At 47.9% G+C, this 25,838-nt stretch overlaps 1 protein-coding gene across 12 annotated transcripts in view; it reads left to right on the top strand.

Moving 5' to 3' along the window:
• The first annotated feature begins 800 nt into the window (after window positions 1-800).
• The window catches only part of LOC142572159 (pregnancy zone protein-like), a 154,359-nt gene continuing 129,321 nt past the window's right edge, over window positions 801-25,838 (top strand). For 9 of the 12 annotated variants that reach the window (XM_075681082.1, XM_075681077.1, XM_075681081.1 and 6 more), the window contains exon 1: window positions 802-1,023. The gene's annotated coding sequence lies outside the window, so the exon portion shown is untranslated. Of the gene's footprint in view, window positions 1,024-25,838 lie in introns of all 12 variants that reach the window. The other 3 variants (XM_075681072.1, XM_075681074.1, XM_075681071.1) reach the window with 1 other exon arrangement.

The raw sequence follows: 25,838 nt of genomic DNA, 5'->3' as shown, positions 1-25,838 counted from the left end.
GCAAATCTTTCGTTAAAGATAAACGTCTACCCGAATTTTTTATAGGCTTGTTGCATAAATAAAAAAATAAAAGTACGCCAGGGGAATCCAAGTGACAGGTCTGCCTGTGCAATCACACAGTGACAAGCTGCGATGCACCACTATCGTAGTTTTCCTATTGACCGTTGATACGCATTCATAACTGTCGTTTGCAGTTATCTTTAAGATCTTGGAATGCTTGGCGAATGTCTGTTTGGAAAGAATACATTATTAATAATTTTTTTAAGAAGACGATGCCATTTGCGCATGTGCTTCTAACAACGAGAATAATGAGTAAAGGCGACTCCGTGAAAGCGGCGTACCAACAGACCTGAAGCCGGTATTGAAACAAGGGAACTAAACTTCTCAATAAATGAAAAGGGAGAAGGGAGATCTTGCGCACAAGTTTCTACAATTTCTCCAACCAGTTCACGAAGTGAAATGAAAGTTTCGAGCCGATAACGTCACCCTCAGCTTGTACTGCCTCCTTGGCGGCGTACCGTCTCTACTTCTCCGATATAGTTGCACGCCAAAGTAGGCAAGAGTCGCCCCCCCCCCCCCCCTCCGCAAAGTGTCTTGGCTTTTCAATTTTTTTACCCTTTCTTGGCTTCACAAACGCCCGCCACTATACTCTACCGCCACCGACGACGACGACGGTCGGCGTGACGTCAGCGGTCGATTGCAGGACGGCCGCCATTGGTGCCGCCGGAGGGGGTCACGTGACTATTCGTCCCCACCTTCTCAACTCTCTCTCGCATCCGGCCCTGCTTGGTATTACAGTCAACCGGCGAGCAGACGCCGGATCAGTGCGGGCCTGGGCTGTTCACGGGACCTGACGGAGAAAACCCCCGCCGTAGACACGTCGGAGGACTTTTTTCGCAAGCGTCGCCAGCGCCACCGAGAGCACGCGCGTGTTGTGTGTGTTTCTTCTTCGCCGGCGCGTGCTGCGGGACCTTCGGAGAGAAAAGAACCTTTCCGGGCCACACAACGGCCAAGAATCGAGCCGTAAGTGTTGTCGTTCTGAAAGCCTTTCTTTCGAAACTCTACGTGGCCGTGACTGGTCCCCGCAAGCTTCTCGAGAAGGTGTTGTTTCCGCGGCCCAGCGCCGGTGAGAGGAGTGGGGGAGCGTGGGCGCTGCTTTGCGTTCGCGCGCGTGGCCGGCCGGGCTGCAATCAAAATATGCGCGCACGTGGTCGTCTTCGCGTTAAAGGCTGCGCCGGTGGAGGCGTTATTCCGCGCGGTCGCCTACGCTGGCAGGGGATCTTCGACAAGGTTCTCGACGTGCCGCTGGATGCGCGCCCCTTAACTGCTGGTCGCGTTCATGTGGGAAGGAACCGGAGATTGACAGCTGTGAGGCATTCGGGCTGTTGACGACTGTCCACACTTGTGTAGCCTCGAGGCACTTGACAGCAATATAGACTGACGCATCTTTTTAGGGGATTGTCAAGAGATGTTGGCACTTGCAACAGGCGCTTACTATACTCCTTTTGAGTAAAACTGATACATTAGGAAAAAAAGAAATCGCGGATGCAGTTTCCCAATGAAGTTATTTTTCGTGTGCGCAGAGCTCACGGGAGCCCTAGCACCAAGCGGCAGAGAAAAAAATAAAGGCTGTAGACAGACGCGTCAGCACGCATACAGCTTAGTGCAATAGCTTTTCGTTTTGTTAAAGTCTTTTGTTGCAGCCTTTATTTTTCAGTTATATCTCTTGGGTTTTCTTTCGAGGAAGACCATTAACCTTTCCTTTTGTTGTTGTTGCTTTCACCCCTTTGAGGCCATTCGTGTTTCGGAAAGTGTCACGAGTGCCAAAGGCGCTCCGGAAAGGAGCAGTGGAATAAGTTGCCGGGTGCAAGTCAGCTACTTTATGGACTACAAGAAGCAACCACTGTGAATAACTTTAAGAGATAAATTTGATTCAAGGAAAATTTTCCAAATACTTATACTGCTCAAATGTTTGAAACTCTGCAACCAACTTACACGAAGAGCCCCGATAGTCAAACTTGTACTTTGAATTGATGACTGAAACATCACATTCAGCTAGACACCTGCTTAACCTCGCTCACATAATATTTTTACATGAAGACTCCCGCGCTTTTACCTTGTGAACCTCTCGAGCAAAAGAACAGAAAGATACCCGCAAATCCGCGTCGTCCAATGCGTTTAGTTTATATGTCGTCTGCTTTGAAAAGATTATCAGATCAACATTCAAGGAATATGCAAAATGCAATAAACTTTTTTCTTCAACAAACTAACAGGCTGAGTTTTCTTGAAGCATGATAAGCAAAGCGTTGTGCTTGGCAGCGCCTGCAGGGTTGTCACAAGAACGCGGCGTGAAACAATCACTAACAGCGTGCTAGTGCTGTTTAGTTATGATAATGCATGTACATGTAAATCTCTTCAAGTACAGCACAGGTTATCTTACTCTCTGGAAGAGTTCTCATACTTTCTCACTGCAAACGACTACTATCCGTTATCGTCGCCGTATATTAAGCTTCCCCACAGAACTGGGTGCGTACTTAGGTGAAGCCTGCCTGCCAGGACAGTACAGCTCGTCGTTTTCCACTTTTCAATATGGGATGAAACCGCCTAACAATGTCCGAATTACAATACTGCGTTAGTTAGAATCGTTATTATAAGCAAAGGGTGGACAGTTTTGCAGATGTGTGCTTTGAAGTACCCCATCAGTCCAGTATCTAGCGACCACGCCACTTTTTCAATCAATTATGCGCAAAGCTAATAGCATCCACTCAATTAAAAAGACTCCGCCTGCGTTCGTAATCCTCCCGCAATTGGCCGCTTCACGGCTATAATAAAAAGTAATTGGCACGTAAAATTAAAATAATTGAGCTCAAGCTAACAGGTGACCAGTTCTCACTTAAGTAAGCATTGGCTTGCTTGTTTTTAAATTTCGGTTAGTTTCATGGTTGTGTAAAGTTGGGGTACGATAAATATAATACCGTTGCAGTCGCATATTTTTTCCATGACACTGATAGTTCGCGCAGGCCCTTTTGCATATTTCGTCGACTTATGGCTACCGATATACGTTAGTACTGCACCACGTTGCGAACCGCATGCCCACTCCCCCTCTAAAATAAGAAAGAAAGAAAAAAAGATTACTACGACATCCCAGATCCATCAGCATTGGGTCCCAACACATATCCTTGCGTGTTGCATTCTCTTTGTCCCAGGACCTCCATTTGCAGAGAACTGTCCGTTCGTTTGAAGTTTAGAGCACGACGTCTTTCAAGAAATCCTTCTTTTTTTTCTGCTTCCCTGTTTCCTGAAGGTTTCTTCCTTGCGAATCACCTTCGTTGCATACACGGTCGCACCGAACGCTTTGCGAGTCAGGGTTATGCGTGCGCTGAGGATGAGAAAAGCAAGCATCAATCGTCCTCGCCCCCGTGTCTTTCCTTAGTTCACTTTCAAGAAATGCTCTGTCTTCTTTTTTTCTGTTCAACCAAAAACACATTTCGCGGCAACGTCTTCTCACGCAAGGGGCACTTCAAGACCGAGACTTGGAACGAGAAAAAGAGTAGAAGGAAAAGGGCCGCCGAAAAACAGGCCGGATCTATCGTCGTGCGGGCTCCTATCGCTTTCGCAAAGGCGGGTTGCAGAGGAAGGAAGAGAGAGGCCCACGGTAAACCCCCGGAGTGCTGCAGTGCAGCCCGTCATCCCTTCGCATCGCACGAGGCGTCTTCTCTCCTCCTCCTTCTTCCTCTCGGGCGATAGGAGACGCGCAGCGCAGCCTCGAAGGCCGCCGCCGACGCTGGCCCCGATCCCTGGGGTAACGTACCTCGCTCCCTCCTCCTCCGAGTCGCCAAGGCGCTTCCATTGATAGAGGTTACACGATGCTCTCGTCTTGGTGGCCCCCTATATCAACGACGTACTAGTGTTGCGTTTCCTAAGCGCCCGTCTGCTTGCCTCTCAATCTTTCTCTTTTGCTTGAAGCCAGTTCTCCGCTTCTTCTCTCTCTCTCTCTCTCTCTGTTGTCTTTCTTTTTTACGTGCAAAGTTAACTTTTTGTTGCTTCAATGCCAGAACACGTTGCACGCTTAGTCGATGCACTTGCTTATTTATCTTTGTCTCAGGTAGCTTGTTCTCGAGGGACCAGTTTTGGCCACCCTGTATATAACCTGCGCTGGGCTTCTTTTAACCGTCGGCGCCCGATAAGGGGGTGGCATTGAGCATCGGCTGTCCGGTTTCTTGCGGTCAAGCTTGAAGCCAGCTCCTCCATCGTAGCCGAGCATCTTGCACGCTCCTCGCCTTCATGTCCGAGAGCATCTCTGCGGAATGCGTGCGGTCGCCGTTCGTTCACCTGCGCCAGCTTTGGGATAGCAGCCGCCACGAGGACAGGAAGCTCTTATGCGGACGGGTTAAAGACACAGGCTAAGTATTCAAGAAGATAGATGCGTTCCGCACGTACGGCACTCCAAATTATTGGTGCGATAGCTTATCTCGCCTGTGGCATCTGATTAAGGCGAAGCACCAGCTAAGTTAGATCAAATCAAACAGCCGCGTTATTCTATGCTCTTAGCATACAACGATGTTCCGATTGCAGCTAGGACCAGCTAGCGTCCATCTAACCAGCGATAACTGCTTTACTTCAAATTGATGCTGCTTGCTTCGTGCAGCATCGGCATTTGCGTTTCGAGAACGGTCGGCGCAGAATGAAATACAACTAAGTTTGAGATCTCGGCGTTTATTCTGTGGGGGGATGAAGACTTGAGTTTGGTTGTCGGGTAGCTAGCTGCTCCACCTCAGATTCGCACTTTTGACGTGGCTGCTGGGTCTCAGTAATGAAGCAGAACTAAGTAAACGAATCGCGCCGCATTCATCACTTACTTGCCCATTGTAATAAGTTGCTTCTTAAAATTACAGTGTCCGAAATGTTCCATTATCCCATCAGAACACGGGTCGCAGCGGCCGTGAACAATTATATTTCCATAGCGTTCAGCAGCAAACTGCGCAGTCACTGAAGCAGTCTAGTTTATTCAGGGACGCTGGTCCCTGAAGCTTTATATCTACGTCTCTCATTCCTTCAAGACGTTGTCTATCTGGAGTAACTGCTTAGCCATGCCTCAAAGTGAATCTCTCATGAATTCATTATATATATATATATATATATATATATATATATTCGCTATCTTAATTGACAAGCTCTAGCCTATTTACATCAACACCATCACATTTTACTCACCTACTACAACGTTCATATATTTTCATGCATTTTACCTTGCTTTTCCCGCTCTCTTCCTTGTATGGCCTTTCTGTTCGCTATACCCTTTCGAGAGTAGCACGAAGCGGTCACTACATTTCATTGAAAGTATTTTATTCTCCTTCATTCGCTATTCCGTATTCTAGGTCTTACCATATCACTTTTTTGGTTAAATATCGCTAGGTATTTTGGCCCTTGAAACGTCATGTTCAATGGAGCCTCACGGGAGAAAAAGTGCGAAAGATTTCACGCGCACAATCATAAAGCATGCGAGCGAAGATTCCGCACAGGTTCGAGTCCCGGCGCCTATATTTGGCTTCACGAAGGCCACTTTGATAACAGCTACCACTCGTCGTACGTATATAGATACACATGCGTCGCTCGTTGACTGCGCCGTTACTCGCCATCATGTCATTACGCGCGCCGCACACTTACTCCGTAACAGCCGCTGCGTGATCTTCCTAATTTTGGGCTCTCAGACGAGGACGGCCGCTGAATTATCGATATCGTTGTTTCCCTAAGGCACCTAATCTCGCCGTGCAAACAGTATTCCCAGGCACTCTGCAGTGGCCTGCATCGATACTGCGGGAAGCTTCTATATCGATTCATATCTTTTCTTCCACGAATACAGTTTGCGCATATTGTAAACAGACCATATGCGTTCCGCTGGATGAGCACGCCGCGTTTCAAACTTAGCGCTATTAGCGAGGACGTGTTCTCATTGATGAACACAGTCATTTTAAGTCACAGCGTTTGTATACATAGCCTCGCCGCAACGCGTTGTTCAACTATTTTGCTGCTTGAAGACGTGCTCTTGCGGCGCACTTTGTTGCACAGCGCTCTATAGAACTAGTTCTGACGTTTAGGAGATCGAGATGGCAGCGCTAAGTAATAAAATTAATATCGCTTATGTACAGGTGGCTTGTTATTACGTCACTTTTCTGGTGCCCACGCTCTGGCACGGGACCTTTAGGACGGCGTGATTCTTTCTTTTCCGTGTTCAAAGAAACCAGAGAAATGGAGATAGCGCACTTGGTACCCCATTGCGGTGGCTCGTGTTCTATCATTTTTATTTATTACAAAGGGTAAGTATCACTTGGTGAAAGAAAGAAGAGGCAGCGTGCGCACAAGGAAGGCAGGCCTTCGCATCCTCGACGCGAACTTTGATCTTTCGCATGGCTGTTTCGTGAAGTGGATTCGTACCGTAAAGCAAGAGGGAAACAGGGAGCGAAAGAATTCAAAAGGCGGCACCGACCTAGAACTCGCACAAAAGGCGCGCAGGGCTGGCAGCGCAGTGAAAAAAAGACATACGTGTGGTATATACCAATTAGTTAGACAGTATAGAACACCACTCTTCTAAAGAAAGTGGGGAACTAGACCCGGGGGGATCGGCGCGCCGGTAACAGAAAGGCGCAGGATCAAGAGCCGGCCCGAATTTCGAGTCTTGCGCGAACGCTCTCCTGCCGTTCGGTTTGCCTTCCAGCCAACTGCAGCGCGGTATTGCGCAGCTAGCGGCGGTGGCGGCGGCAGCTCTCTTGTCTATTATTCTGGCGCTGGCTTTTCGATTCCATTCCGCTTGAGCCACGGGACGTGGTTGCGTCGGCTCGCGGGATTTCCCGCGAATCCCTCGGATCCCATTAGCTGGACGAGCCTTCGAGTTTCCACATGTGACACGAGCGCGTGCCTCGGCCGCTTTGCTTGCATTTCCGCCGTCTGACGCTCCCGTATCGCGCGGGCTGGAGAATCGGTTGCACAATATGGGCCACGTCGGCGTTGCTTCTCTCCGCAGCCTCGGCCGAAGTCGTCCCTGACAGCGCAGCTTTCCTTTCATCCTTTCCTTTCTTTAATGTAATTTTTACTTTCCTCCCTTCATGGGTGCAGCCTTTCTTCGGCACTTGCCTCATCAAGGTTTCTGCCCTCTTAGGAGATTAACTTGGCTAAGGCAGAATCCAACGAGACCCCACATTGCGCGGGAGGATTAGTTGCGACTATCGGATGATTATTGCGATACCAAATTAGCGAGCAATGCGCCGTGACCATGAGCAGCGGTCAGCCGGACGGCCCGAAAGCTTTCGATTGGGCCGCCAAATCCGGTACATTGCTTGCGACTATGTGTCCTTATTACAGAAGGCGCATGTCTTATTATAGACGCATGTTTGAGCTAGAGAGAGGACACGCAACTTTACAAATCGTATAGATTGTCGTTATCTCTCTCTCTCTCTCTGTTTCTGTCTTCCTCTCAAACGCCGGTAATGGACCAAGGACGTCTATATAACTCGGTGCTGTGACAACGAGATTTGTGCCAGAAGTCGCTCGGTCCCCTTGCCTGGGAATGTGTGTAGTTTCGCATTCTCTGCCCCATTCGTGTTGGACAGACGTGCATGTTGCTGAGAAGAGGGATCAATGTACGCGAAGCATGTGCATCAATAAACACCGAATACACGTAAAATTATCATGAATGACTCAGGCAGAAAACATGTTAAAAGTAATGCCGCTGTCCTGTGTCATTCTCTCTCTCGTGATCGTCTTAGTTGGCCCTGTTCCTTCCTAGTTCAAGTAATGCCGCATTAGCGGAGACATGATGGCTCATCAAGCAAATTTTACGAGCCCTTCTTTTGCGGACAGAAATTTTAATTGAAAAGACAGCAGTTTCTTTTTTCAGCATAACAGCCTCCCAAGGCAATTTGCATAAAGTGTCTTGAATGAATGAATGAATGAATGAATGAATGAATGAATGAATGAATGAATGAATGAATGAATGAATGAATGAATGAATGATATATTTATATCTTACATTTACCGCAATCGCACAAAGAATTATTTACGCGATTTATGGTGTCCTCAGTATCTTTTCTTATCGTTAGTTGTTGCCAATCAAATGTTAGTGCCTGTTAGATGGCGCTGGCTACGCTTCTTCTCCTAATTCATAAGTTTTCTCGAAAAGAAATAGCAAAGTATGTAGAAATTGTTTTTACACGTGTCAGTAACAAAGACTCTCCAGTGCTTTTCCTGGCACGGCAGACAATAATGTGAAGTGGCTGTTCATATAACCCTCTCGGCACGTTTTATTTCGTAAAACTCCAATTTCCCTTACTTTTCGAGGTGCATTGGGTAGGCACTTTATTTTCGACGTAAACACACGCTTCCATAAAAATCTAACGCATCTACCTTATGGAGGAGCATTTCTATCACTCGCAGCTGCGGTAATAATGTAATTAACAGGTGTATAACTTTATACGTATTCTCGTTGGCCTAGTCTCCATTAATAGACACAATATGAAGTATGGAAAGACTCATCGACCGAAGTTTTTCCTGGAGCACAACATGAAGACCAACGCTGTCGTCGATTGCCAATGTGCCGAGATTCATGTGCGGGAAAACATGGGGCATATCAGTACGTTTCACGCTTCAATTGGACAGAGCTCTATTTCTAAAGCTTTTTCACAAATAAGCAGCAAAGCTGCCGGTTTATGTTGTTGTGCAACACCTGGAACGTATGGCTCGAAGAGAAAAGACTGAAAGCAGCTACACTTTCTGTCAGGATTATCTTTTGATACGAAAGCATCAAATATGGCCCGTTGAGCAAGAAAGCCGGCGTTTGTAGCAGCGAAACGACGCTTAAATTCCCATTGGCTGCGGCGCTACATCACGTGCGCCTGAATAGAGCATAGTGGGCGAAAGGAAACAGCTGCTGCCGCGCCAGATGTTGCGTGAAGGGAGGAGGCATCACCGCGACGCCACGTCACCCTTGCAAGCCTCGTCTGCGCGCGCTCGCCTGCGTTCTAGCTTCGCCTCGGTAATCAGTATAAAGAAATCAATGTACAAGAAACAGACTAAATTCGAGAGGAAAAACGTTGGCGGTAGGATAATTTCGAACCCATGGCCCCACCCTCAGAAGCCGAGCGTCTTACCCACTGAGCTAAAGCAGCGCCTCATAGATGGCAGGCCTGTGCGCTCTGCTTTATGACATCATGCTACTTGGACCGAAATTTTCATTTCCAAGCCCGGCGGGACGAAAGCGGTGGCTTCAAAATCACTGCATCTTACTCAGCAGCGTCCCGATTAGATACTATGGAAGTCGAGCACGGTAGTATGACGTCACGGATTGAAATGCGCCAGCCTTGCGATATCAAGGAGGCGATCACCACGCGGCTCAACGCGCTCGCTTACCCCGCAAAGTGTTCATAACTCGAAGGGACGCTCAGTGGTGTTCAAGTGGACATTAATGCTTTCGCATTCACAACTCACAATTCACAAGTGCTTAAGTTTCCTCGGATTTCCTTTTTTGTTTTGTTCCAGCGGCAATAACGAATGGGGAAAAAAATAACTTGGTATGTAGATAGCGTTACAAGATCAAGCTGCAGTGGGCATCGTGTACAGAGGCAAATAGCACAGCGGACCGCCAGCAAGTGTGAGCGATGAATTTAAAGAGAGAGAGAAACGAAAAAGGAAAGGAAGGGAGGTTAACCAAGGACGTGCCCGGTTGGCTATCCTACACTTGGAGAGGCGCTTCTTTCAATTCCCGGTATAGGCATTATTTTGTCAGCTTGGCTTTGACAGAGCGAATGTTCGCCGAAAAAAGATAGCACAACAAAATATTTTACATTCATGAAGAAAGCGTTCATTTTGTTGATGAATTACATTGCCTGCATGCTCCACAGACGCTGAGGGAACGCGTCCATGTCATTACGAATCCGTCTCCTCTTTTTCTCCTATTGACAAGCGTATTAAAGACGATGGTGGCACACATAAGTGCCTACACCTTTGACATTCTCTTCGCAGTGTGACAATTAGTCGTAAAAGAAAGAAGAAACGAAATCACTCACATGACAACGGATTCGGGCGTAATTCATGCTGAGTAAGTTTTTTTTTGTTATTTTTTTTTCAACTTGGAGGGTTTGTTTTGATTTTTAGCACGCCTAGATTGTCGAGTTTTCACGTTTGGCAGACGCGCGTAGGTCTATAAGAACCTTCACGTGCAGTACAATCTATTCTACACGTCATCTCCAGGCAAGTCAAGTTTATTTCGGAAAAGATAGGGCTGCGCATAACACAAGTTTCTAAAGTTAGATTGTACCCGGTTGAGGCACCCATTTGGACATCATGAAATCGAGTCTTAAGAGCATGAACCTACATGAACCTTACAGCATGAACCTATATGCAAAGTTATCTTGGACAGCCCTGCAGAGCCTCTACCGCATTCCGGGGCCAGTGCTGTGCCTCTGCAAGTTTGCTCTTTCCATATTCAGTTCAATCAGTAGACAGAGGGGGGAAAAATAAACTAGGGGACCGCGTTCAACTCAAGATAGCGCGGTTTCTCCATTTCCCGAACCAGAGTCATTCTCCAAAAGTTTAGAGAACAGCCGCGGCACGCTTCACGCCGAGGTACGCGAGGAGCGTAAAACAAAAGACCAAGGAGCCTAGTGCCAGACAACCACCACCGCTTTTCGTTAGGCCTAATTATATGAGCTGTCGCGCTAGCGCTGCCTCCTTTCTAGTCCCGCATATAATGCTCCGGCGCGACGCCGCGCCGTGTACACTCCCTGCCATGGACGCGCGTCCTATTAGCGCGGAGCAGACGACGCAGCCAACCGACTGGCTGACTTCACGCTGCGCACGACCTGCCGCAACCTAAAGTATTAAAAACGAAGGGAGGACTCGAAAGGAAGAACGGCTGCTTCGCTGCCTTTTCTACTGGAATGGCATGGCAGAAAGAAAAAGAAAAACGAAAGAGCAAATTCTTCCCTACGCGTTCCTAATATACCGCTCTATAGTACTTGCCTTCCTTCCCCTTCCGTCCCTTGGCAGCTCTAAGTTCAGTAAAGTCTGCCTTTTTATTTTTCCTGCTATTTCTTGTCTTTTTTCTTTGAAGCGCTCCAAAACTTTCCAAACGACGCGTCCCTTCTTCCGCTACGTCTCCTGCCGCCCGCCTGAGAGGAAGAGTGGTCAGCTGGGACAGGCACGAAACTCTACAACTAAGTTCTGCGGTCAACTCTATAGCTTCAACTTTGTTTTTTTTTTCTTTTTTGTGTGTGTGTGTGTGTCACGAAGGATACTAGCCAGTCTCACTGGTACTTCTTTGTTCTTTCTTTTTTTGCCATATCGAAGCACGATGGTAGCACTTCTGCGCAGCTTTAAGTCAAATCTCCCTAAAAAAGGCCGGGTTCAGGCGCGCTCGCGTCTCGCGTCTTTGTTGTATACAAGTGACGCTTTGCGGCGAGTCAAGAATTTCTCGTCTCTTGCTTCTCGTGGTAGGAAGCTGTCTCTCTGACTCGAGGTGAGAGACACACTGTTTCTAACAATGGGTGCCACCCTTAAGAGAGATTTAGAAGCGCCTTGTTCGTCGGAATGAAACGAGAAAGTGAGCTAGGCTTTAATGATACTTGGAGTCGTGGTTCTATCCATGCACGTTATATGCTGCTGCAGGCGTATAGCACAGATAGAGATGTGAAAAAAAAAAACGAGGGTTTGAGGTTAAAAGAAAAAAAAAAGAAAAGACAGGAAGAGATTCACAAGCGCATAAACACGAGAACAAAGTTACGCCGACCAAACGAACGCGGATATGCAAGCTGAAATAGCTTTGCAGTGGCCGTTACGAAGGCAAGATTTGATATAATTGCTGCTAGCAATGGTTTTCTTGTATATGATCAATGCTGCCCACAGTATACAGGGAGCCAGTGTTATGGCGTCCACCAGTTGTTAAGGGGATGGGGTTTTGACGGCCTTCAACAGCGTATGTTTCAAGCTCAAACCAGTTCGGAAGGGAAGACGAGGTGAGGCAAAAATAATAACAGAACTTTAATACATCGTTATGGGTGAGCGGTGCGCTCTGAGACAAAAAGAACAGAAACGTCCAGCGTGCGTGCTCCTGCACGCAAGGGCAGAGATGATGTGTATCCAGGCCTTCTCGCTGGCCTCCTTGTATACCTTCCACCAGCCGGGCAACCTCATTCTCTCTTGCCCCCTGGTATCGGGCGTTCTCAGGACATGTCGGTTCAACCCCCACAGAGGAACACTGAGACAAACCGCTCTTTGGCGTAGAAAGGTAGAACCTAGGTCGCGTCGGGTCAACCCACACAAAGGAACACGGAGAGAAACCACTCTTTGGCGTAGAAAGGTTGAACGTAGGCCACGTCTGGTCAACCTTATTTACAGAAGTCAACCCACTTCTGTAAATGGCCTATTCTCTAGTCTATTTAAGGCACACTGGAGAGTCTGACGTTGATTATCGAAGCGAGATTATTTGCACAGAAGATGATTGATAGTCTCTTTATTCTTGCACTTAACGCAAATCGGTGAGCATGCCATTCCCATACGATAGTTGTAGGAGTTAGTGAATGCTACTCCTACCCACAGCTGACACAGCAGTGTTGGTCGTGAAAGGTTTGCTGGTAATTTCAGTTTTAGTGATGGGTTGAGGCTGTATAATCGATAGTTAGAGTTCTGCTGTGTATGTCAGTAACTCAACGGGATGGTACGCGTCAGAGGTCGAAGCTCTCTTGCAGCGACTACTCTCGGTAAAGGTATAAGTAGTGTCGGTGCTCCAGCCTGGGCACTTCGGGCAGCGTCATCGGCAAGATGATTACCAACGATGCCACAATGTCCCAGAAGCCACTGAAAGACTATATCATGTCCTGTTTCAGAAGCGCAATGGCAAATTTCGTTCCTATGGGACACCAGCTGGTCGTAATTACCACGTCATAAACCGCACAAGCTTTGGAGGGCTGCTTTAGCATCACAAAGTATTGCCCATTTGCTGGGCGGTTCTTTTTAAATGTATTCCACGGCAGCGCGAAGAGCGGCAAGTTCGGTGCTTGTAGATATGTTGTGACGTGTCAAGTCTTAAACTTGATGACGACCAATTGAGATGGTATAACAATGGCAACCGTCGAACTTTCCGAGACCGAACCGTCCGTGTAAACATGGGTTCGGTTAGCGTGCGAACAATGCGAAAGTGCTTATGTGATCTGCTTGAGAGCCGCGGCAGTCAGGCTATCCTTCATCGCAATCCTTCATCGCAATTCCCGGAACAGCAAGGTACACAGGAGGCTTTTTCAAGCCCCGCAGAGGGGATGGCGTTCTCGTTGTGGGCGAGTATCCCAAGGACAAAAAGTGCAGGTATGCCGAAACTGATCCCTAAAATGCTTCCTTGGGTCTAAGGCAAGTGAGCGAGAGGATGGTCAGAAACTCGGGATATATGCCGAACATGCGGCCGGAGTGCGTCGATAGCTATTGAGCCTTTTCGCGGCGATCCCGTGGGAGCTGCCATGTTTTATCATGTCGTGACGCGTCCACTGCTTGCCTCAACTGCCTCCGTAGCCTCCGCGTTTGCAATGAGCATGGCTGACGCCTGTGCGGCTTAGGAAGCCTCTGTTTCGGGAGATATTGTACACGGTGACTGGGTGGACGACACGAAGCTTTGGCCACAGCTTCAGAGAAGATGCAAAAGCGCTTTGGAAGCTGATTAAGCTATGTCCAAACAGCGCGATCAGTGTACATGGTGCTTGTTTTAAAAGCGAGGCTGAATATGTATTCAGAGCTATCCAAATTTCCCGCTCATGAATTGATTCGGGATTAGTGTGTTTTGTACTAGTTTCGTTCTTTATTTGGCAAACATTTTGAAGCAGCGGCTTGTCACATTTCTGACTCAGTAAATTCCCTTGGTGCCGTCACTATTTGATTATTCCTGCCTAGGGTGTACTTAGTTCCGATATATTTGTTCTTGCCGCGCGCAAGGCTTGAAACGAGGCCGTTTTGTACATTGTAATACCTTGTAACAAAAATGTATTATCGCTTGTAACTCGATTACTCTTGTGGACCGTCACTAAACATTCAGCTTCGACCATTCGTGCGCTATCCGTGTAATCCGTCACTTATTGTAAGTATATGGTGTGCATGTATTCAAGTGTGCGCCCATTCACTTATTGACACGTAGGTGATAGAGTGGGCGTAAGATTCCGTGCCAGTTGGGTGTAGATACTGTGCGTGAAACATACAGTGACATGAAGCGGCGCTACTACTTTTGTCATTGTTTAACCGGCCGTACTCACTCTTGCCGACGTTCCGGGACTGAAGCATTTTTCTTTAAAGGTTAACCATATAACGCTGGCGGATGAGCAAATTTCTGTATCCTCGAAGAACGTCGTACATTTCGAAGTGCCGGTGACACGTACGGAGAGTTGCAGCAATGGTCCGCAAACTTGGCTACACAGATTCATTCCATTCCTTAATATGCCAATCACTATTCTTGCAGCCAACTACTGCACATGTCTTCAATCTACATGATTCAGTCCAGCATGATTGGAGCATAGTACGTTAGCGAAAACTAAGTTGCATTTCCGACAGCTGATCGCACAGAAGCAAGGTGGAAGCAGTGATTGATTCGAAGCAGTGTCGCAAGGCAAGAAGCAAGGTGGAAGCAGTGTCGCCTCAGCGACAGCGCGCGTCGCGCGCTGTCGCTGAGGCGACGCGCGGTGCGCCGCCGAAAGCGCCATCTCGTTTCTCTAGCACAAACTTCTCGGCGAAAAGGGTCAATATAAGTCGTTTTTGGTCGACTCTCGCGGGGTCAATTGTTGCTGAGATCGAAGCACATTCAGGTAGCCCTAGATATGCATGTTGAAGGGCTTGGCCTTGAATTCTCTCTAGGACACGGATGTTAGTTTTGTTAGCATTGCACAGCACTGGTGTGCTATGTCCCAAGTGTCCTAAGGAGATCGTCCTGTATAATTGAAGCAGAGATGCTACGGATGTGCCCCACGTTTTACCGGCAAGAAATCTTAGTATATAGGCGATAGAGGTAAGCCTCTTCTTCATGTATGAAATGTCCTCCATGAAAGGGGGCTCCTCTCTGTCAATAATAACGCCTAGGAATCGGTGAGATTTCGTGCATGAAATTGTTTGATGGTCCATAGAAATTGGGCACCAGGTCATGGGCTAGTGGGTAAAAGCGACTAAGACGGACATCTGGGTATAGGTAAAGCTTCATGTACACGGCCCCCGCATTCCTTATGGAGACACAAAAGAGAGAGAGAGACAAAAAGAAGACACGAGTGACGCAGTGACTGATTTGGCGGCGCAATTATGCTCCCACGCGCTGTACGGACTCTGTCTCGCGTGTGATGCCGTTCCAAACTCAATTAAACTGAAGACACTGCTACTCAACAGGGGAAGAACAGATGAAGTCGAGCGACGACAAAGAGTGTCAGACGAAAGAAAGCAATTAAAATAACACACACACACACACAGATAACTCACGCGCCCTGCAGAGCAGCACTCCACAGTCATTCCGAAGGGGAACTGTAGGCGTCAGGCGGGCGAGACGGGATGTGCTTCAACTCCCATTTTTCTTTCCATGCATCCCGCTCGCTCAGTGTATCAACACGCGCTCGGGGCGCTGTTCCCCATTAACTGTCAGCGCTGCGCACGAAAAGAGAAGGGCAGTGGCATGCTTACCCGTTGCTCGGGGCATCTGTTCAGCTGTGCTGGCACTAGTGTACATTCCGTTCGCTCTTGAAACGGTCTTTCTCTGCGACCCCTGTACTCCTCTTGAAAGCCTTCCTGTGCATTTTATGTGCATTTGCTATACGCGCCGCCCTCTGCTTCGTGACCTTTCTTGAAAAATCGCTCACCGCCTCCGCAATTACACGGGAAGCACCACCGACGCCTCACTCATCCCTTCCACTTTCCCAGCGCCCCAAATTAAATTTACCACCAGCAGCAGCAGTAGCTTTCGTCTAGACGACACACAAAGCGCTTCCAACGCCGGCGCAGTACGCTGCCTCTCCAGGGGACAGCGCGACAGAAGCGGGTGTCGCGCGCACTGCTTGGAGCCGTACAACGTGCTCGCTCTTACACGGCACTTCCTTTCTTCGCTGAAGCGTGTAATTTAGCCGGCTCGGTGTTTGTGCGTTGCAGACACGCTTGCGCACACGTCCCTCGGTACCCACGGGAAGACTCGCACAAGCTCGTCTATTTGCCATTCTCCTCTCTCTCTCTCTTTCTCTCTCTCTTTCTCTCTCTCTCTCCATGTCGTTCCTGTGGCGTGCGCCTCCGTATACCAACGCGAGCCCAGGACGACGCTCCGCCGTGGCATCTTTCCTCATCTACTGGTTCCCTTCGCCGTTCTTGTAACCCTCCTCTTCTCTCTGGCGAGAGTCAAAACACGCGCTTATATGGACTGCACCGGGTGCAGCTCCATGGCCCTGGCGGCCTTTAATCAAAGAAGCTTGGCGGCGAGCCGCTGCGGATATGGCGACAGCTGGCTGCTCTTTCGGCCTTGCGGTGTCGGCAGCTAGGAAGCACCCGACGTCGGCTTAGTTGTTCTCTCGCTCTTTCCCCCTCTCTTCTCTATGTCGGCCCTCGGAAGAAAGGGCCTCGCGTGGCACGCGTTAGGGGAGCTGCGCGGGGGCTTGATTATCATCGCGTTGGTTGTGTGCAGTACGCGGCAGAGGCAGCTTATTGACGATCCCCTGGAGCCGACCGCAACGCGTAGGGTTCGCATACCGTGCCACTGCTTTGTCTCTGCTCACCGCATGTTCTGTCTCTCGGAGCTCCCATTTGTGCGTGTTTGCGCTTGAGAAGAACAACTGTATGGATGTTGATGTTAGTTCAGAGCTCCTGCTACAAAAGTGCCCCGCTAGATTTCAGTCTTTCGCAGTGCTGTTGCCGACGCTGATCAGAGTAAACGACACAGCATTTAGCTTTTAATAGATGTGGTGGATGAGCGCTTCCACCCTCGGATACCGCTGTGGCGATCATTACTTGGCTGCGCTCATTACAGCCCACCTAAAGTGCGAACACAAGGATCGAGTCAGTCCTTCTCTCTCTCTCTCTTTTTTTTGAAGCTGTTTACTGCACTTGTTTCTTTAAATAGGCAGGAAAGCACTCTTAAACTGCCCGAATGCCATACTTCAGGCTCACAAATTTGAAGCTTCGCTTCTTCTATACCAGCTCTTTAGGATGGCAGCATAATTTATGAGATTTCGCCATGTCAGCAGACATGCCGTGAAAAAGAAAACGCGAATGCGAGGTCAAAACGTTCTTGCATTTTTCGCTCAAAAGAGAGAGAGAACGAGTATCAGAAAGAGAAGTGGAAGGCGTGCTAGCTGAGCTAGTTTAAGATTTTTGTGATATGCCTTCAAATTCCTCCGTCGGCAGCAAATTATGTGAAAGTAGCTTTAGATCTCCCCGCCACACAAACTGTTTTGAGTGGAAAAATTTTTCTTTAGGGTGAAATGTTTGAAAAGTAATTCGTCAGCAGGAAGAGAACTATAGTGCACCACAGTTTGATTTGAATCGTCTCTACGGATGGAACGGAATGTTCGGGCAGCTTAGGGAAAACAGTGTTTCACGAGATCATATAAATTACCGTCAGACCGATGTACGCCTGCTAGTAGCCCAGCGTGGCTAACGAGAGTGGTGCTTGCAACACTGGCCTTTTTCTGACCATTTCCTTGTGTACTGCGCTTAGCCAGCGTTGGCTGGCGTATTGAGGAGCAATTTTATTGAAAGCCGTATATCTGGACAAAGGAGAAAGGAGAGAGAAGTGACTGTGGTGCAGAGACTTTGGCTTCGCACCGTCCTTTTGTGTCCTGGTCACAGTGACAATGCCACGAAGAAAACTACGCAAGCGCAAGCAAGATCAACACTTCCTGCATAAGGAATGGCTGGCAGGTTTTCAGCAACGGTATCATGTGTGAAAGCACAGAGTGCACAGAAAACCGTGGTTCAGATGAGGAGATATTTACGAGGTTGAATGTGAACGTCTCTTTATTAAAATATACGTAACATCACGGCATGTAACATCCGGCTTCGTAAATATATGGATTAAAACACTCAGGCCTGCTACTTACGACCTCTAGGCTAAAAAGGAAGATCTATATAGAAGGGGAGAGAACAAACAAGTGCAAGGATTATTGCAGGGAACCTTTGCTTTGCACCTTTCGTTTTGAAAACGGGGCGCCTCTTGCGCATATATGCAAGCATGCTATAAGAAACTATGCTTCAGTATTCACTTAGACCTGGTGAAGCAAGAGCGGCTGCAATCACAGCCTAACCGGAATGGTCCAGCCTACAGTCACCATGAAGGCGGAATGTAAACTGCAGGACTTGCATGTACTTTTAGATTAACTGCTTGCGTAGTTTCGCTATCCTCGTAGAGATCCAACCAGCACATTACTGGAATGTCAAGGAGTACAGATAAAGCACCGTCAGTATCAAAATAATGTCCAAAGGCGGAGAAGCGTATTAACTGAATATGTAAGACACTATGATTTGAAATTCTATTCGTACGGCGCAATTTATGACGGCCATTATTTCCTTGAGTCAGTTCCCCAAGAAAGAAAGAAGGAAGGAAGGAAAGAAAAACAATATGTAGCGCAGCTAGTTTATAGTTATGATTAGAGAAATTATTGCAAATAATTAGTCAAGCAGCATGACTATGGGCACGAGGCATGCAGAGATTGTTAAGAGTGCTTTTTTTGTCTCGTTTATTATTTGCTTTACAATATGTAGCGTCGCCTTATCGTTTCTGCATTCTAATCTGAGCCGCCGCGAGCTTTCTGAATCGATTGTCATCTTCGGGCGTTTTAACCTGATACATTGACCGCGACAATTCCCGAGGACGGCCATTCATTTGGTTAGTCACTTGACCGGCCCTTGTCACGGTCGGCGGCTGGTACGCCTGATTACACGCTCGGTTTTGTGTACGCGGACACTTTCGTGTTCCTGGGCATTGTTCTTATTTCATTTTCAATTTTTTTTATCTCTTAACAAGGAGGGCAACGCCATTTTTCTTTTTCCGGGGTCTGGATCCACTGTGTCTTTCTTTCCGGAGTCCTTAAGTTCCGCACTAATCTTTGTCCTTTGTCTCAGAGGCATTGTTCCTTTTTTTTTTACGGAACGAACCGAGCCGTGTGCAGACGGCTCGCGCCGATTCGTGTTTTCATCAGATTTACCTTTCTTTTTTTCTACGTTCACCGTTCTCTGTGTTAAAATTGACGCGATCCTCCCTAACAGTACGTTTAGTTCTTATCCTTGTTTTTTTATTTCTTAATCTTCCTCAATTCTGTCTACACAGCCAGCAACGTCTCTTTTCTCGAATGCTTTAGCGGACGTCCTTTATACGCGCAGTCTTCTTTTCCCACCAAGCTACTTAAAAGCACTTAATGAACAAGTCGTTGTTCACATCTCTTTCTCCAACGTTTTCCTTATAGGCTTCGTTTTTATTTCTTTATTTTTACTTGACGCTGGACGCCCTCAAAGGCTCATTTTTCTTTCATCTGTAGTTCGATAAAGGTTTCCTTTTATTTTTATTTTTTTTTTGTGTGTGTGTATCTGTCTGTCCGTTTGCGGGTGCGTGCGTGAAAGGCGTGATTTCTTGTAATTTCATCTTTACTTCTTTTTATCGTAAATTTCTTTGTCTTCGTTAACTTCGTTTTCTGTAGGACCGGCGCCTTCCCTCTCTCTCTCCCATAGCCCCTCTTTCCTTGCAAACGACGCTGTAATGTCGTTCTCCGGCCGGCCGGTCGCTTTTGCGCGGCGCGGCACGGCGGGCGTAGACGGCGCGGGGTGCTTTGCGGTTTCCGCCTCGCTTTGTCGCTGCCACTGCAGGAGCTCCCTCTTTGTGCCGGCGCCCATGAAAGATGCAGGCCTTCGCGCCGCGAATGCCTCCTTAATGAAGGCGAAACTAGAGAAAGCGCGGCGATGGCTCGCGCTCTTCGCTGCGGCCACACAATACCGAGGCGGCGAAGGTTGTCCACGCGATGACGGCGGCCGCACGCTTTTTGAACCGCCGCCTGCGCTTCTGGGTCGGCGGGGGAATGCTATGAATCGTCGAGGGCACTGCGAGGTATTGCGGTGTAATGCTTATACGCCCCGCTTTCCACTGCGCTCATATCGGCACACGCGTCCCTGTACACGAGGGCTTGGAACGTGCGCAAGCCTCGCATTGCAGGCACAAACGTAGAATTTTGCGAAGCCCTATTGAAGTGTCCTAGAAAAGACTGTCCTTTTCATGGTCTATGTCCTACGTTATTACTGTTTTTTTTTTCCTCGAAAGCGAAAGGAACGAGGCTGCCAACTTTTTTCAGGCTAATTAAGAGATGGAAGACCGGATTACTTCGATATAATTAGTGCTGATTCGTTAACAGCGCTGCGCTAATTGTTTACACCGCCAAGTGTTTGTAGCGTTGAAGAACTTGGGTGATCGAGCATTCCTTATGAACGCCGTGTTCATCATACGTAGTGTCTGTTTTGTTATTCATCCTGAACAAGAAAGACACGAAAAGTTAGCGAGTGACTTTGCATTTGTGGAGCAAGGATAAATATCGGTGACCCTCTTTGAAGATACTTCAATTGGAAAAGCCGGACAGGGCAGCGCACCCGTAGTATTCTCCTTGCTGAACCATGATTTGCACGCGGATATCGCTCTCTCTGACACTCTGCTAATGCACCGTGTCGTTACTCGTCGCGAGAAGGCCATTCTACATGTTCTGTATGACTGCATGTGCTCATTACAGCGTACTGAGGCGTTCACTCGCAACCGTGTTAGCTCTCTTTGATCACAGACCATCATCATACTAAACAATTTTGGAATAGCGACGCCGTAAGAAATTGCATGCAAAGGGTGACGAACGCACTGCGACAGTCTTTTTAGGACTACAGGCCTGCACAAACGGCTTTAACCTGAACTGGTGTTCGCTGTGCTGCGTGTGATCTTGTGCTGTGATAGTCTGCGGCGATCGTAATTGACTTGATCGCTTGCCTTTGCTCTCCTCTTGCCCCTCCCCCAGTACAGGGTAGCCAACCGGAGATAATCTCTGGTTAACCTCCCAGTCTTTCCTTTGCCTTTCTCTCTCTGTCTATCTGTGTTCTCATCTCTTCCTTGCTTTCTTCTTATCTAATTTCCCCACTCCCGTTAATGCAAGCCAGATTCTTCGTTTTGCATGACCGCGCTGCCCTTCTGTTTTATTTCGTCTCTCTTTGTCTCTCTCGCTCTCTTTCTCTCTCTCTCGCCCTGGTGCTGTGCTTCTTTATGGAAACTGCAGATGTCGGAGCCTGGTTATGGGCCTATCGCAAGCGAGTCTGTATCTAAAGCTATATACGCGAACACACACACCCTGTCGCCAAAAAACAAAGAACTGTGAAGAACAAACACATACACCTTAATACTAGTGGCGGGTTTTGCATCCAGTGTCCCCCTCTCTCCTCCCTCTTTCCCCCAGAACAAGGAAAATCAACGAGTAGCGCATTTATTGCAAGCAGCACGCAGGTGGTGTTCCTCCTCGGGCTGAGAACGCTTCACAGCTCGAGGCAAATTTTGGTTGTGAGCCTACGGAATACTGAATTTTCTGGCACCGACAAATAACCAGAGAGGTAAGGTATGCTCCTGCAGTTTCGGTACTTCACTCAGGATAGCTTGACGTTGGGCTGGTTGGTGGAACACCTTAACGCATTTGTTGCGCTGAAACGATTTATTTCGTTTGTTTTGTTTTATCCCGCCTTCCTTGGTCTCTGGAGTTAATTTTTAATGTTTGGGATAGCCTACCTTTCGGTGGCCTATTTTCCTACGGTACTAACGTCATCTAACGTACAACAATTGAGACCGTGATGAATCGGCGCTTACAAACGCAACCTAGTATGCGTCGTCTTGTTGGGTGGTGTATACTGTTCGACTCCTTGCGTCTAGCGCTTGGCGCAGTCGCACTAAAGGTACATTGTCGAAATGGCGCGCGATCTTCGCATGTGGCGACGGTCATCCGTCCACTCCGCGGTGGCATTTCCCACATTCACATTCGACGCACGAGGATGCCTAACTGCTGCTCAGGGTGAGATGGGGGGAGGGGGAGGGGATACAGGGGAGGGGGGAGTGGAGGTGGGGGGGGAGGCTGGAACCCGGTAGCGCGTCGTCCCCCAATGCGGGCTAGCGGCTTTCACTGCACAGCAGGCTTGTTGTGCGGTTGCCAAGCTCTTCGTCCTCCCGCACCGCGTTGTTTGCAGGATTCTTTCCGAGTGGGGGCTCGCAATTAAACTATCCCGCGGCCGTGGAAAGCACGCCATTCAAGCTCCCTTTCCCTGCTCTCTTATAACCATTCTCCCCTAAAGGCTCGCCCTCCTCCTTCACTGTGCCACAGATTGCTTCCCGCTTTCCTCGCGCTGCACCCGCCGTATGCGCTCAAATTCATTTGGAGGGAAATTCCTTTCCTCGCTCAAAAGCGAGCTCGTCTCCCGACGCGCCTTGACGATGCGCCGCGCACGAGCGTGCGCGCCATTATGATGTTTTGCGGGAGATGGCTTCACCAGTCTCTCGTTTGCGTTACGTTGTTTTACCCTGTATTCTCTTATCAGATGAGGAGAAAGAGATGCCAGCTGCTTTCTTTCATCGATGCTGCTTCTTAACTGTTGCTATCTCCGGCCTGTTCACTCGGTGGTCGCTGTTCTCCCGTTAAAGTGGGCGGGTTGGAATGGAGCGTGCGCTGTGAAGGATGAAATACTCTACAGTGCAGGCTCAGCAGGCAAATCAGCTTCGAATAACTGCATCGTCAGCTGTTTCCACGTTTTATTATGCAAGCGCTAACACGCGCGCCGACCCACTGATGCACCGAGGCAAGAGAATCTTTTCTTTTTATGTGCAGCAAAAGTCGAATTCATACTCAGAGTTCGTTTCAAACGGTGGCGCATTTGTTCATATATGAAAAGCTCTTGTAGACTATATGAAAGAAAAATACAGATGACAAAAATAACTTCAAAAAGTGAAGCTCCAGATCGTGTCGTACGCTTTATTGCTGACTCAAAAACGAAAGGAATACACTGACAATGCAAAACAGCTGACATTTTATGGCATTTCGGCAGTGCGCTCCGGAGTTCGCAATTCATGATGAGTTTCCACGGCACTCAATTATGTGCCTGTTTGAGGCATTAAAATGAACTTTCTTTTTTTTTCCTTTTTTTTATAACTACAAACTTGTTTTGTTTAACTATGCCATCAAGCACGCTCGATGGAGTGGATCTTAATTGCCGTCAAACTTTCTCAGGAGTTACCTAAGCGCAGATATTGCAATGAGAGATCATTTCTGCATTTCGCCCTCATCAAGATGGGGCAGTCGCTGCGGGAAGCATAAATTAAGTTCCTCACAGAAGGCGACCTAATGACCTGCTATATTTAGAACCTTTATTAGTTCTGTATGAGTCAATGCGAAAAGATTTTCCTTTCTTCCTTTTTTTCATGAGCACGGTTTAGCAGTATTGATTAAAGCTTCGTTGCATTCATCCGCGTATGTAAAACTGAAATCGCAAGAAATGTTCTTGTGCTTTTTGCCTTTGTCTATTTGTTGTCTCGTTTATTTATTTTTATTATTTTACAGATACTGTCATCTTTGCACAGGCTGTTACGGGAAGTGGGATGTAAAGTGAACACAGAAGCACAGATGGCACACATATTTGTATAACTCAACAACAACAAACAACATGTATAATAAATAAATCAGTAAGCTACAGTAACTGAACAATGAACGTCAAATTGTGACAAGATACAGGCGCTTACTATCATGCTTACTAAACATTCAAGTAAAGCAGTACATATCACTATTCTTACTATGGGAGGAAGTAAGATTCTGCTTTAGCCACGAAGTTGTCTGCAGAATCCCTTTCGAGAACTTCCCGCGGCAATGCGTTCCGTATATCTGTGGATCTCCGAGAAAAGAGAGAGAGAAAGAGAAATCAATAGGGAAAGGTAGGGAGGTTAACCAGTGTCGTGCCCGGTTGGCTACCCTGCAATTCGGGAGGGGGAAGGGAAAGCATGATAAATAGAGAAACGAAAAACAATTGTCAGTCATTCAGAGTCAGTCGCAGAGGAAATTGGCTGTCACAGGTGTTCGTACAGTCGAGTATCCTTCACGAAGTGCACAAGGGCTTTTCTGGCTTTCTGCATGCAAGAATGCATAGGCCACGGTCCAAGGATCTTCTCTTCCTAGAGTGTTCTATTATCTAGCAGCTTGAGTTCACCTTGTAGAATACGTCGTTGAGAGTCAAAGGATGAGCAGTGATGCAGAAGGTGTTCTAGAGTCTCATCGCAGCCGCACAGGTTGCAGGCCACACTGCTGGCCATCCCTATTAGGAAGAAATCGGCATTGGAAAATGCGACGCCCAACCACATGCGACACAGTAATGTAGTCTCGTGGTGGGAGACTCCAGGTGGCTGGCGAAGTCGCAAGTTAGGGCCGAGAAAGTGCAAGCGTGAGTCGGTGAAACATGCTGAATTCTATCGTAGAAGCGTGATGTGGCAATGTGGCAAGCAAGTGATTGAAGCTGCCGCACAGCATCAGTTCTTGACTGTGGTACAGGAAACCGCTGATGTTTTTGATGGGCCGAATGCGCAGCTTCATCTGCGCTGTCATTGCTAACAATTCCACAATGGCTCGGCAACCACTGAAATATAATGTCGTGGCCTTTCTCAAACGCGTGATGACGAGCGTGCCTTATTTCATGCACTCTAGCTGCTCGTGTAACACATGACGCAAATCAAACAGCAGTGTTTGTAGGGCTGCTTTAGGATCGCAGAACATGGCCTAATGATTTATGGATGCTGGACTCCTTCATCGAGTGTACCTTGAAGAGCCGCAAGTTCTGCTGCTGTAGATCTGCTGCTAAACTAAAACTCTCTAATAGAGAGTTTTAGTTTAGGGGACGCAAGCGGCTTGCGTACGCAAAAACTAGGGGCGACGGTACTGCGCATGCGCACACCGCTACGTCTACTTGCGTCCTTGGGTTGTTTGGCCGGCCGAAAACATCGCTGCCCCTAAGTGGTCACGTTATCCACGTGACTCTCGCGGTGTAGGAGAACTTACGAGTAGCTAGCGGGTAGATAATCAAATAAATATTTTGCCAAGTGTCGACAGGCGTCCTTTTTACATATATTACAGAGGTTTAACGTGTCCAGTTATCGGATAAACGCAGTATGGGCGTTGAGGCGGAGCCATAAACGGGAGCGTCCTGCATGGTGCATCCATCTGGCGGCACAAAGCTCAAACGGACAAAAGCAGCTAATATTGCTGTAACCAAGTCTATTCTACTTCGCTGCTGGTGTAAATTTTCGGCACCGGCGTAATTGTGATGCTGCCAAAAATTTAAACCCGTAGCAAAGTAAAATACAATTGGATACTGCAATATTAGCTGTTTTTGTCTGTTTGAGCTTCGCGCCACCAGGTGGCTGCACCATGCAGGCCGCTCCCATTCATGGCTCCACCCCAAAGCCACAGCCTGTGTTTACCCGAATACCGGACACTCTAAACCTCTCTATTACCTGCTTTTAATAAGAATAGTTTTATGTGCTTTACTTCATATGCTTGATTTCATGTTTTAAAAAATGATAACGCAGCAAAGATCAGACGTTGATGGCGCTGCGAGCGCATGCGACCTCACTGCGGCTTGCGTTTGGGGCCGCTAACCTATAACGTGTTTCTGCTTGCGTACGCAAACGCAAACGCACCCAAGCGCTAGGGGCCCCAACGCCTTGCGTCCCCTAAACTAAAGCTCTCTATTGTGCCTATTTTAAATTGCAAAGGGACGTTGCCCGATGCAATAACTACTGCTCCCGTAGAGCTGTTTGA

This window comes from Dermacentor variabilis, chromosome 2, assembly GCF_050947875.1.
Source record: "Dermacentor variabilis isolate Ectoservices chromosome 2, ASM5094787v1, whole genome shotgun sequence".
NCBI lineage: Eukaryota > Metazoa > Arthropoda > Arachnida > Ixodida > Ixodidae > Dermacentor > Dermacentor variabilis.
Note: the sequence above shows the minus strand (reverse complement) of the source record. Positions and strands in the feature narration are given on the sequence as shown.